The 13106-nt window shown below is 38.9% G+C and overlaps 1 protein-coding gene across 2 annotated transcripts in view; it reads right to left on the bottom strand.

The window, feature by feature from the left end:
• The window catches only part of SLC9A2 (solute carrier family 9 member A2), a 96242-nt gene that overhangs the window by 57248 nt on the left and 25888 nt on the right, over nucleotides 1–13106 (bottom strand). The window contains exon 2 of one of the 2 annotated variants that reach the window (XM_047781330.1): nucleotides 2555–2694. The exons of the other annotated variant lie outside the window; for it this stretch is intronic. The gene's annotated coding sequence lies outside the window, so the exon portion shown is untranslated. The remainder of the gene's footprint in view (nucleotides 1–2554; nucleotides 2695–13106) is intronic. 2 annotated transcript variants of the gene reach the window in all.

Raw genomic sequence — 13106 nt, forward strand, 5'->3', positions numbered from 1 at the left:
TTCTTAAATGCATGGGTGTGAGTGTGTTCCAAGGGAAGTTTATTTACGGGCTCTGAAACTAGAATACAATTTTATATGTCACCAAATATCAATCTTGTTTTGATTTTATTTCACCATTTAAAAATGTCAAACCATTCTTGCCCCACAGACCACATACAACCATGCTAGGAGTCCTCCTGGACCCCAGGCAATGGTTTACCTACCCAGGTTTAGTTTGTACTTTGTATTTCCTGCTAATTTCTATTTAGACTGCTTAAGGCACTATACTTGTGTCATTCACTTTTTTTTTTTTTTTTCAGGGCCACATCTGCGGCATATGGAAGTTCTAAGGCTAGGAGTCAAATCAGAGCTGCAGCTGCTGGCCTAGGCCACAGCCACAGCAACACCAAATCTGAGCTGCATCTGTGATCTACACCACAACTCTCGGCAACACTGGATTCTTAACTCACTGCACCACAACGACAATAGCAACAGTGGATCCAGCCACATCTGTGACCTATGCTGTAGTTTGCAGCAAGGCTGCATCCTTACCACTGAGCAAGGCCAGGGATCGAACCTGAGTCCTCACAGAGTTGAATCCTTAACTCGCTGAGCCACAACGGGAACTCTGTGTCATTCACTTTTTATTACCAGCACATAAATTGCTGTAAGGATGGATGCTTTAAAGTTTATTTTATTTTACTTGCAACAGAAATTCATTTGGTGGGGAAGGGAACAAGATTAGGCTCTCATATAAAATACAAAGACTTTCCTCTCTTGGAGTGAATCTATCTTTTTAAAAATTTTTTAATTTTTATTGAAATATAGCTGATTTACAATGTTGTATTAGTTGCTGGTATATAGCAAAATAATGAAAAGTATTCCTTTTCATATTCTTTTCCATTATGGTTTATTACAAGATATTGAATAGAGTCTTCTAGACAGTGGGACCTTGTTGGTTATCTATTTTATTTTATTTACTTTTTGATTTTTTTGGTCTTTTTTTTAGGACCACACCCACGGCATATGGAGGTTCCCAGGCTAGGGGTCTCATCAGAGCTACAGCTGCTGGCCTACACCTCAGCCACAGCAACACCAGATCTGAGCCTTATCTATGACCTACACCACAGCCCCAGTAATGCCAGATCCTTAACCAACTAGGTGAGTCCAGGGTTCAAACCTGCATCCTCATGGATGCTAGTCAGATTCATTTCTGCTGAGCCATGTCCAGAACTCCCAGTTATCTATTTCAGATAGAGTAGTGTGTATCTTCTAATATCAAACTCCTAATTTATCCCTCCCCCCCGCCACCTGTCCCCTTTGGTAACCATAAGTATCTTTTCTATGTCTGTGAGTTTTTTGCTGTTTTCTAAGTGAAAGGAATCTAACTTAATTTCTCTCTGCATATAGATGTGGAAATGAACTGAGTTTAAAAACTAAAGGTCTAGGCATAACAGACTGCAATGCAAATAATTCACTGCATTTTCTCATTATACATGAAATAGGCCATTAGATAAATACTGGAAAGAGAGCAAAGGGAGCAGGAACACAGGAAGCTTCCAGAGAGCAGGAGCTACAAAAGGGCAACAATGTAAAAATTTGAATCCCAGTAACCCACCCCCACTCCTACCACCACCAACAAAAACCACACAAAATGTTTCCAGAAATAATACAGTTCTACCTCACCATTAGCACAACCACAAGGGAAAGTGAAAATCTGCAGAGGTGAGAAGAGAGACATGCCTTCAGGCAGAAGAACTCACTGGCGGTGAAGATAAATACACGTGTTCTAACTCACGCTCCATATTCTAAAAGAGCGTAAAAAATAATGATATTGTTAGGTCCAGAAATATTTGCTAAGCCCTTGTTAAGTAGGGGACAAGAACCCTTGGGAACAAGGTCAGTGAGGGCAACCACTGTGGCTGCCAGACCCAGAACTAGCTTTCCTGGCTGGTCCTTCTCGAAGCAACTCTGGGCAACACTGGATATAAAGTAAAGAATATTCTAATCCAAGTCATGCCTCTTTGGCTGGAGAAAAAAAGGTAAATATGGAATACATTAAACTGGTTTTTGAGAAAAATACCTTCATTCAAGCTTAAAAAAAGCTGACTGTATGTATATCAATTCACATAGCAAGCAAATATTTGTTTTTAAAAATAGTGGTTAAGGATCTGGCGTTGCCATGAGCTGTGGTGTAGGTCGCAGACGAGGCTCGGATCCCGAGTTGCTGTGGCTGTGGTGTAGGCCGGCAGCTGTAGCTCCAATTAGACCCCTAGCCTGGGAACCTCCATATACCGCGGGTGTGGCTCTAAAATGCAAAATAAATAAATAAATTAATTAATTAATTAAAAATACAGTAGAAAAAAATTGCATTGGGGAAATAACAATTAAAAAATAAAATTAAAATAAAAAATAAAATAAAATAGAGTAAAAAAAAACAACGTCCTACTTATGGCACATGGAATTATATCCAATCTCCTGGGATAGACTGTGATAGAAAAGAATATAAAGAAATCAACTATACAACTATATTGTACAACTTACAGCCCACAACTATATTGTAAATCAACTATACCTTAATCAAAAAATTTTGTAAAGTCTTCCAGTAACACAGGAAAGATGATGGCTGCGTTCATGAACCCACGTGGTGAGTACGAGAGGAGGTGGGATGCTGGATATATTTTGAGAGTTGTTCCAACAGAATGTGTTGTGGGCCTGGATGAGGGATGTGAGTGTGAAACTGAGATACTATATATATATATATAACTATATAACTAATATATATATATACATACATACACATAGCTATTTTCTTCTTCAGCCCCAGCTCCTGGACAGAGCTCTTAAAAACCTTAGTAACTTGCTAAGGGTGCTAAGATCATCTTTTGTTCTACCCTCTGGTCTTTGACTGTAGTTTCTGACACAGAGCTCTTACATTCCTTGGAATTTCCTGGGTCACAGGAGCATCTTTTGTTCTAATGAGCCAGCTCTTGGTGGGCTGCTGGATAGATTCAGTATGGAGGCTGGTCACAGAGAGACAAACTTAGAGTAGAAGCCCGGAACTTTCAGCTCTGCCCTTCCTCCTCCCCGGGCAGTCAGGAGAAACCGGAGATAGTGTTACTAATTGATCGTACCAGTATGCTGAAGCCTCTGTAAAAATCCCTGAACTATGGGGTCCTGAGGGCTCCTGGGCTGATGAACAAATCAACCCACTGGGAGGGTGGTACATGCCAGCTCCACAGGGACAGAAGCTCCTGCACTCAAGACCCTCCCAGACCTTGTTCTATGTCTCTCTCTCTAGCTGTTCATCTGTATGCTTCATTATATAGTAAACCAGCAAATATAAGAAAGTGTTTCCCTGAGTTCTGTGAGCTGTTCTAGCAAATCATCAAACCCAAGGAAGGCACCACGAGAGCTGCAATTTATAATAAACGCCAGTAAGAAGTGCAGGTGACAACCTGAGAATTAAGAAAGAAAAGCAGAAAGGGTAAAAATAAATGTACAAATTCAATACATTTTCTTCCTCCCCCTGAATTTTCTAAATTAAGCTTGGCCACTGAAGCCAAAATTATAGTACTCTTAGATGTGGTTCACGATGTATATGGAGAAAATATATATTATAAGGTGGGGGAGATTTTAAAAACATAAAAGGAGGAAAGGTTTCTATACTTCTCTCACACCGGTAAATGACTACACAAGAAAACAGCTATTACTCATGTGTGTGTCTGTGTGTCTATATATATATATATATAAAATCATATATATATATAAATAAAATCATATATATATATAAAATCATATATATATATATGAAATCATATATATATATATATATATGATGTAATGCCTGAAGGAACAACTAAAACAGCCGTACAAAGAGTTACCCTCAAAAACACTATTGATACATGAAAATGGAGTTCTAAAAATAACCCACAGGAAGACAGGAAAAGAAAACAGAGAAGTGTAAAACAGAGAACAAAGACAAAACAAAAAGTGAAGATTTAAATCTAAACACATCAAACACATCAATAGTTATGAAAAATGTAAATTGTCTAAATGCATCAATTAAAAGACAGTTCCTAGTAGAATCAATTAAAAAGCATGACCCAACTACACATTATCGAAAAAAATTCACTTCATATATAAGGATACAGGAAGGTTGAAAATTAAAGAATGGAAAAAGTCACATCAATAAAATATCACAGACAGAGAACAGACTTGTTCTTGCCAAGGGGGCAGGGGGAAGGTGTGGGATGGATGGGGAGTTTGGAAGATGCAAACTATGACTTTTGGAATAGACGGGCAATGAGGTCCTACTACACACACAGGGAACTATATCCAGTCTCTTGAGATAGAATATGAGGGAAAATAGTATAAAGAAAGGAATGTGTATATATATATATATATATATATATATATATATATATATACACACACATATGTATGACTTGGGTCACTAAGCTGTACAGCAGAAACTGGCACAACACTGTAAATCAACTATACTTTAATAAATAAATAAATAATTTTTTAAAAACTAATCCAGTGGGATTGGCTATATGAATATCCAATACTATAAAACATAAGCTTCAGAGCAAAAAAAAATTATGAGAGATGGGGGGGGGAAACATCACCTAACCTAAAAGGGTTAATCTGCTGAGAAAATACAGCAAGCCGAAATATGTATGCCCCAAACAACAGAACTATAAAATATACAAAACAAAACCTGATGGAACTGAAAAGAGAAATAAGCAAATATGTAACTATAGATAAAAACATCCATATCCCCTCTCTCAATAAGTGGTAAAATAAATAAATCATCAACCCACAGGATCTAATTCTATAGAAAATCCCAACCAGTAAGAGCAAAATATATGCTCTTTGTAAGAATACACAGAAACACATACCAAGATAGAATATATCCTGAGCCTTGACAACAAACCTCAGCAAACTCAAAAGAACTGGGATCATACAGGGTATATTCTCTGATCACAAGGAAGTCAAACTGGAAATCAATAACACAGATAAAACAGGAAAATCTTGGAATTCCCGTCCTGGCTCAGGGGAAATGTATCTGACCAGCATCCATGAGGACACAGGTTTGATCCCTGGCTTCCATCAGTTGGTTAAGGATCCTGAGTTGCCATGAGCTCTAGTGTAGGTCTCAGATGTGGCTTGGATCTGGTGGTTCTGTGGCTGTGGTGTAGGCCGGCAGCTGCAGCTGGGATTTAACCCCTAGCCTGGGAACCTCCATATGCTGGAGGTGTGGCCATAGAAAGACCAAAAAAAAAAAAAAAACCAAAAAAAAACTCTAAACTTGAAGACCCAACAACACACTTCTAAATAAGCTATGGGTCTTCACATCCACTAGGGTGGCTGTAATTAAAAAAAAAAAAAAGATAATAATAAATGTTTTTTTAGATGCAGAGAAATCAGAACCCTCACATGCTGGTTAGAAATGCAAATTGTGCAGCCATTCTGGGAATCAGTCTGGCAGGTCCACAAAAAGCTTAACAAAGACTTATCATTTGATCAAGAAATTTCACCCTGGTATATACCACAAAGATATGAAAACCTGGCCACAGAACAGCTTGTATACAAATGTCCATGGCAGCATTATTCATAATAGCCAAGAGGTGAAAATAACCCAAATGCCCACCAGCTGATAAATGGATAAACAAAATGTGGTTAAAAAAAAAAAAAAACATACAGTGGAATACTACTTGGCCATAAAAAAGGATGGCCTATTACCACATTTCTTACATGGATGAACCCTGAAAATGTGCTAAATGAAAGAAAGCAGTCACAAAAAACAAATTCTGTATGATTCCATTGATAGGAAGTGTCCAAAAATAGGCAAATCTATAAAGACAGAAGGTAGACCAGGGATTTCCTTGGGGTGCAGCAGGATGAGGAAATTGCATAGCCATAGCTGAAACATACGTGATTTCTTTTGGGAGTGCTGAAAATGTTCTAAATTTGGTTGTAGTGATGGTTGCACAACTGTGAAGATACTGAAGATCATCAAATTGCATACTTTAAATGGGTGAAATACAGCCTATGTAACTTACATCTCAATAATACTATTCAAACAAAAAAGTCCACGGGTCAAAAAGGGAGTCGTAAGGGAAACCACAAACTTGGACTGAATGAATATGAAAATACAACATATCAAAAGGTGGGACACAGCTGAGATAGTGCTGAGAGCATTCTAATGAATGCTTCAATAAAAGCATTCATTAGGCAAGAAGAAAAGATCAATGATCTAACCTTCCTCTTCAAGAAGCTAGAAAAAGAAGAGCAAAAAACCCAAAGTAAACACACAGAAGGAAATTGTCAAGACAGAGCAGAAATCAGGAAAATTGAAAACAGAAAAATTAAAAAAAAATCAATGACATAAAAATCTGGATCTTCTTAAAGATAGATAAAATCAACAAACATCTAGCAAGAATGTCAAGAGTCTTCACAGAAGACAAAAATTACCAATATTGGGAATTTAAAAGGGGAACCAACAGATTCTGCCAACATCAAAAGGATGGTGAGGGAAGAGGATGGACAGCCCCACACACAAATGGCACCTTAGATGAAATGGACCCATTCCTTGAAAAACAAAAATGACCATGACTTACCCAAAACGGAGATAATTTGAATAGCCCCAGAAAATACACTGAATCTGTAACTTAAAAATCATCAAAAAAGAAATCTCTAGACCAGAAGTTTTCCCAGTGAATTCCTCAAAACATCAAATCTCTACACTCTCTCCCAAAAAACAGAAGAGGAGGAAACATTTCCCAATTCATCTTATGAAGCTAGTATTATGCTGAAATTAAAACCAAAGACAGGACAGGAGTTCCCTGGTGGCCTAGTGATTAAGGATCTGGCTTTGTCACTCCTGTGGCTTGGGTCACTGCTATGGCACAGGTTTGATCCCTGGCCTGGGAACGTGCACATGCTGTGGGTGTGACCAAAAAATTTAAAAAAGAAAAAATGAATAAAAGAACAAAGACAGGGCAAAAGAGAAAAGCAGAGATCAGGATCCTTTATGAGTATTGTGACACCGTGATCTGTATTAAGAAATACATTTTTTTTTTTGGTCCTTTTACCTTTTCTAGGGCCTCTCCGTGGTATATGGAGGTTCCCAGGCTAGGGATCCAATCTGAGCTGTAGCCGCCAGCCTACACCAGAGCCATAGCAACGCGGCATCAGAGCCGCATCTGTGATCTATACTACAGCTCACGGCAACGCTGGACCCTTAACCCACTGAGCAAGGCCAGGGATCGAACCCTCAACCACATGGTTCCTAGTCAGATTACTTAACCACTGAGCCACGATGGGAACTCCAGAATATATTTTTGGTCTTTGACACTCAGTTCTAGACAGAGAGCACTGGAAGCCCTTGGCATCGCCTAAGTGTCCTTTGTTATGTAAATAAGGTCACTTTTGGAAGGTCCCTAAGGCCCTGTAATCTTATCTGCCTGGTGGAGGAGGGGCTCCTTAAGGAAATTAAGTTCTATCTGAGAAATGAAGAGGAAGAGAAACGGTTGAAGCCAAGACCAGTGGAGGGTGTTCCTCGCAGAGGGAACAGCACAGGCAAACCTCACTGGTGTGGACCCAAGTGTGGTCCATGGGAGGTGGGGATGAGTCTTGGCCTTGTCATCCACAGGGTGAGTTTCCCCTGAATTAGTGGGAAGCAGTAACAGTGGACGTGGTCAAGAATATGAAGAAACAGGTGCACTTTCCAATGATAGCGCTGAGCGTTTTGAGAGGACAGTGTTGAACACCGCGACTCTCCGCCCCTGCTAACACTGTGCCAATGGATTGAGCAGGACACTTACTACACCAGGGACACTTCGCCGTTCCTGTCATCTGGCTCTTCTCTAGGGATTCTGGGAAATTTGCCCCACAGTTACGGACAGACACACAGTGGAAAAGCATCAGATATGCATGTAATCCACCAAAACGATGGAAACTAAAAATCGTACATCTCACCTTTGATCACAGTTCTCCTTTCCCTACTTCCAAATTTTGTCTTCTTTCAACTTTAATTTTTCTCATTTATTTCCCAAAGGAAGGCACAGCCAGCTGGTTTAAGCAGATTACACCAAAGGTTGATGCTTTTATCACTGCTGGTGATTTTCACCTTTACCTCGATTCCATAAAGACTGGAAGAACTATACCATAAAAGTAAAATCTTTACTTTTCCCAAGCACAAGAGAGTAAATATGACATAATTCTACCTCCATAAAATATCGAAAGCAGTCAAATTTATGGAGACAGAAAATAGACTAGAGGTTCCCAGGGAATGGGAGAGGGGTGGTGGGGATTGTTGTTTAACGGGGAGAGTTTCTGCTTGAGAAGATGAAAAAGTTTTAGAAATGGATGGTGGTGATGGTGTCACAACATCATGAATGTACTTTTTCTTTCTTTTTTTTTTTAGGGCTGCACTCGTGGCATATGGAGGTTCCTAGGTGAGGGGTTGAATCGGAGCTTCACCTGCCAGCCTACACCACAGCCACAGCAATGCCAGATCCAAGCTGCGTCTGTGACCTACACTACAGCTTATGGCAATGCCGGGTCCTTAACCCACTGAGCGAGCGAGGCCAGGGATTGACCCTGTGTCCTCATGGATCCTGGTCCGGTTCATTACTGCTGAGCTGCAACAGGAACTCCAGGAACGTACTTAAATCACTGAATTAGACACTTTAAATGGTTAAAATGGTCAATTTATGTTATATATATTTTACTACAGTGGTAAAAAAAAGCTCACCATCATTTTTCCCATTGCTACTCATTTATATTCAATAATTACAGCAAAATAAAACAAAATATTGACAGATCTGCATAAACACTGATAAACAAACCAGCATGAAAAGATGATGTTCCTAAAACTGATCCCTGCTGACAGGTACTATCACCATGCAGATCACCCAAAATATTCAGTGATCCGCTGATCCACAGCCTCGGAACCAGGCCTTTGTAACACAACTTGAGGAGTGGTGCGAACCCCAGGCTGTTCAAAAATAAAAAGCAAAAAAACCCAGAATTTTCTGCAATTCAAAGGGCAAAACAAGTAATTTTTACAAAAATGTTCATAGCAAAAGGTCAAAAAAGAGAGAAATGGTTGAGCAAATGATAACATATTAACATACTATAACAATTTACTACTGCACATATATTTATTATATCAGTACTTCATGAATTTATTCAAAATAATGATCAGTCAACAAGGGCACAAAGAAGAGTCATGCTATTATTTTCGTTATATTTAAAACTGTTAAATTCATTGGTTTTAGTCCTAGGTATATTTTTATTTTATTTTTTAATCATTCATTTACATATATATTTTTTTTCCTACTGTACAGCATGGTGACCCAGTTACACTTACCTGTACACATTCTTTTTTCTCAAATTACGTGTTCCATCCTAAGTGACTAGAATTCCCGGTGCTACACAGCAGGATCCCATTGGTAATCCATCCCGAAAGCAACATTCTGCATCAATTTACCCCAAGCTCCCAGTCCCTCCAACTCCCTCCCCTTCCCCCTTAGCAACTACAAGTCTATTCTCCAAGTCCATGATTTTCTTTTCTGTGGAAAGGTTCCTTTGTGCCATATATTATATTCCAGATATAAATGATATCATATGGTATTTGTCTTTTTCTGTCTTACTTCATTAAGGATAAGAGTCTATAGTTCCATCCGTGTTGCTGTAAATGGCATTATTTTGTTCTTTTTATGGATGAGTAGTATTCCATTGTGTATATATGGCACATCGTCCTAATCATTGGAATATCAATGGACATTTGGGTTGTTTCTATGTCTTGGCTATTGTGAATAGTGCTGCAATGAACATGCGGGTGCACGTGTCTTTTTTAAGGAGAATTTTGTCTGTATATATGCCCAAGAGTGGGATTGCTGGGTCATATGTATAGTTTCCTAAGGTACCTCCATAGTGGTTATACCAGCTTACATTCCCACCAACAGTGCAGGAGGGTTCCCTTTTTTCCATACCCTCTCCAGCATTTTTTATTTGTGGACTTATTAATGATGGCCATTCTGACTGGTGTGAGGTGGTATCCTCATGGTAGTTTTGTTTTTTTGTTTTTTTTGTTTTTTTTTTTTCCCCACTGTACAGCAAGGGGGTCAGGTTATCCTTACATGTATACATTACAATTACATTTTCCCCCCAGCCTTTCTTCTGTTGCAACATGAGTATCTAGACAAAGTTCTCAATGCTATTCAGCAGGATCTCCTTGTAAATCTATTCTAAGTTGTGTCTGATAAGCCCAAGCTCCCCATCCCTCCCACTCCCTCCCCCTCCCCCTCCCATCAGGCAGCCACAAGTCTTTTCTCCAAGTCCATGATTTTCTTTTCTGAGGAGATGTTCATTTGTGCTGGATATTAGATTCCAGTTATAAGTGATATCATATGGTATTTGTCTTTGTCTTTCTGGCTCATTTCACTCAGTATGAGATTCTCTAGCTCCATCCATGTTGCTGCCAATGGCATTATGTCATTCTTTTTTATGGCTGAGTAGTATTCCATTGTGTATATATACCACCTCTTCCAAATCCAATCATCTGTCGATGGACATTTGGGTTGTTTCCATGTCTTGGCTATTGTGAATAGTGCTGCAATGAACATGCGGGTGCACGTGTCTCTTTTAAGTAGAGTTTTGTCTGGATAGATGACCAAGAGTGGGATTGTGGGGTCTATGTATAGATTTCTAAGGTATCTCCAAACTGTTCTCCATAGTGGCTGTACCAGTTTACATTCCCACCAACAGTGTAGGAGGGTTCCCTTTTCTCCACACCCCCTCCAGCACTTGTTATTTGTGGATGTATTAATGATGGCCATTCTGACTGGTGTGAGGTGATATCTTCACGGTAGTTTTGATTGCATTTCTCTTATAACCAGCGATGTTGAGCATTTTTTCATGTGTTTGTTGGCCATCTGTATATCTTCCTTGGAGAAATGTCTATTTCAGGTCTTTTGCCCATTTTTCCATTGATTGATTGGTTTTTTTGCTGTTGGGTTGTATAAATGTTTATATATTCTAGAGATTAAGCCCTTGTCGGTTGCATCATTTGAAACTATTTTCTCCCATTCTGAAAGTTGTCTTTTTGGTTTCTTTTGGGTTTCCTTTGCTGTGCAAAAGCTTTTCAGTTGGATGAGGTCCCATGGGTTTATTTTTGCTCTAATTTCTATTGCTTTGGGAGACTGACCTGAAAAAATATTCATGATGTTGATGTCAGAGAGTGTTTTGCTTATGTTTTCTTCTAGGAGTTTGATGGTGTCCTCTCGTATATTTAAGTCTTTCAGCCATTTTGAGTTTATTTTTGTGCATGGTGTGAGGGTGGTTCTAGTTTCATTGCTTTGCATGCAGCTGTCAGGTTTCCCAGCAATGCTGCTGAATAGACTTTTCTTTTTCCCATTGTATGTTCTTGCCTCCCTTGTCAAAGCTTAATTGACCCTAGGTGTCAGGGTTTATTTCCGGGTTCTCTCTTCTGTTCCATTGGTCTGTCTGTCTGTTTTGATACCAGTACCACACTGTGTTGATGACTGTGGCTTTGTAGTATTTCTTGAAGTCTGGGAGAGTTATGCCTCCTGCTTGGTTTTTGTTTCTCAGGATTGCTTTGGCGGTTCTGGGTCTTTTGTGGTTCCATATAAATGTTTGGGTTGTTTGTTCTAGTTCTGTGAAAACTGTCATGGGTCATTTGATAGGGATTGCATTGAATCTGTAGATTGCTTTGGGTAGTATGGCCATTTTTACAATATTCATTTTCCCAATCCAGGAACATGAAATATTTTTCCATTTCTTTACATCTTCTTTGATTTCTTTGATCAAAGTTTTATAGTTCTCGGCATATAGGTCCTTTACCTCCTTGGTCAGGTGTATTCCGAGGTATTTGATTTTGTGAAGTGCAATTTTAAAAGGTATTGTATTTTTGTATTCCTTTTCTAATAGTTCATTGCTGGTATACAGAAATGCAACTGACTTCTGAATGTTAATCTTATATCCTGCTCCTTTGCTGAATTTATGAATCAGTTCAAGGAGTTTTGGGGTTGAGTCCTTAGGGTTTTCTATGTATAGTATCATGTCATCTGCATACAGTGACAGTTTTATCTCTTCTCTTCCTATATGGATGCCTTTTATTTCTTTTGTTTGTCTAATTGCTGTGGCTAGGACTTCCAAAACTATGTTGAAGAGCAGTGGTGAGAGTGGGCATCCCTATCTTGTTCCAGATTTGAGTGAGAAGGCTTTCAGTTTTTCCCCATTGAGGATTATATTTGCTGTGGGTTTATCATAAAGGGCTTTGATTATATTCAGGAATGTTCCCTCTATACCCACTTTGGCAAGGGTCTTGATCATGAATGGATGTTGGACTTTGTCAAATGTTTTTTCTACGTCTATTGAGATGATCATGTGATTTTTGACTTTTTTTTTGTTAATGTGGTGTATGATGCTGATTGATTTGCGTATGTTGAACCATCCTTGTGAACCTGGGAGGAACCCTACCTGGTCATGGTGTATAATTTTTTTGATATGTTGTTGGATTCGGTTGGCTAAGATTTTGTTGAGAATTTTTGCATCTATATTCATCAATGATATTGGGCGATAGTTTTCTTTTTTGGTGGTATCTCTGTCTGGTTTTGGAATGAGGGTGATGGTGGCATCATAGAATGTCTTTGGGAGTATTCCTTCTTCTTCAACCTTTTGAAAGAGTTTAAGGAGGATGGGCACCAATTCCTCTTTATGTGTTTGATAAAATTCACCTGTGAAGCCATCTGGTCCTTGGACTTTTATTTGTAGGAGTGATTTTATGACCTCTTTCAATTTCATTTCTAGTGATCGGTCTGTTCAGTTGGTCTGTTTCTACTTGATTCAGTTTTGGCAGGCTGTAAGATTCTAGAAAATGTCCATTTCTTTCCAGATTGTCAAACTTGTTTCCCGTATAGTGTTTCATAGTATTCTCTTATGGTTTTTTGTCATTCTGCTGTATCCATTGTGTATTTCTCCTTTTTCATTTATAATTTTGGTATTTGGGTTCTTTCTCTCCTCTTTTTTAGTGAGTCTGGCCCAGGGGTTTGTCAATTTTGTTCACCTTTTCAAAGAACCAGCTCTTGGTT

Source organism: Phacochoerus africanus, chromosome 5 (genome assembly GCF_016906955.1).
Source record: "Phacochoerus africanus isolate WHEZ1 chromosome 5, ROS_Pafr_v1, whole genome shotgun sequence".
NCBI classification, from domain to species: domain Eukaryota; kingdom Metazoa; phylum Chordata; class Mammalia; order Artiodactyla; family Suidae; genus Phacochoerus; species Phacochoerus africanus.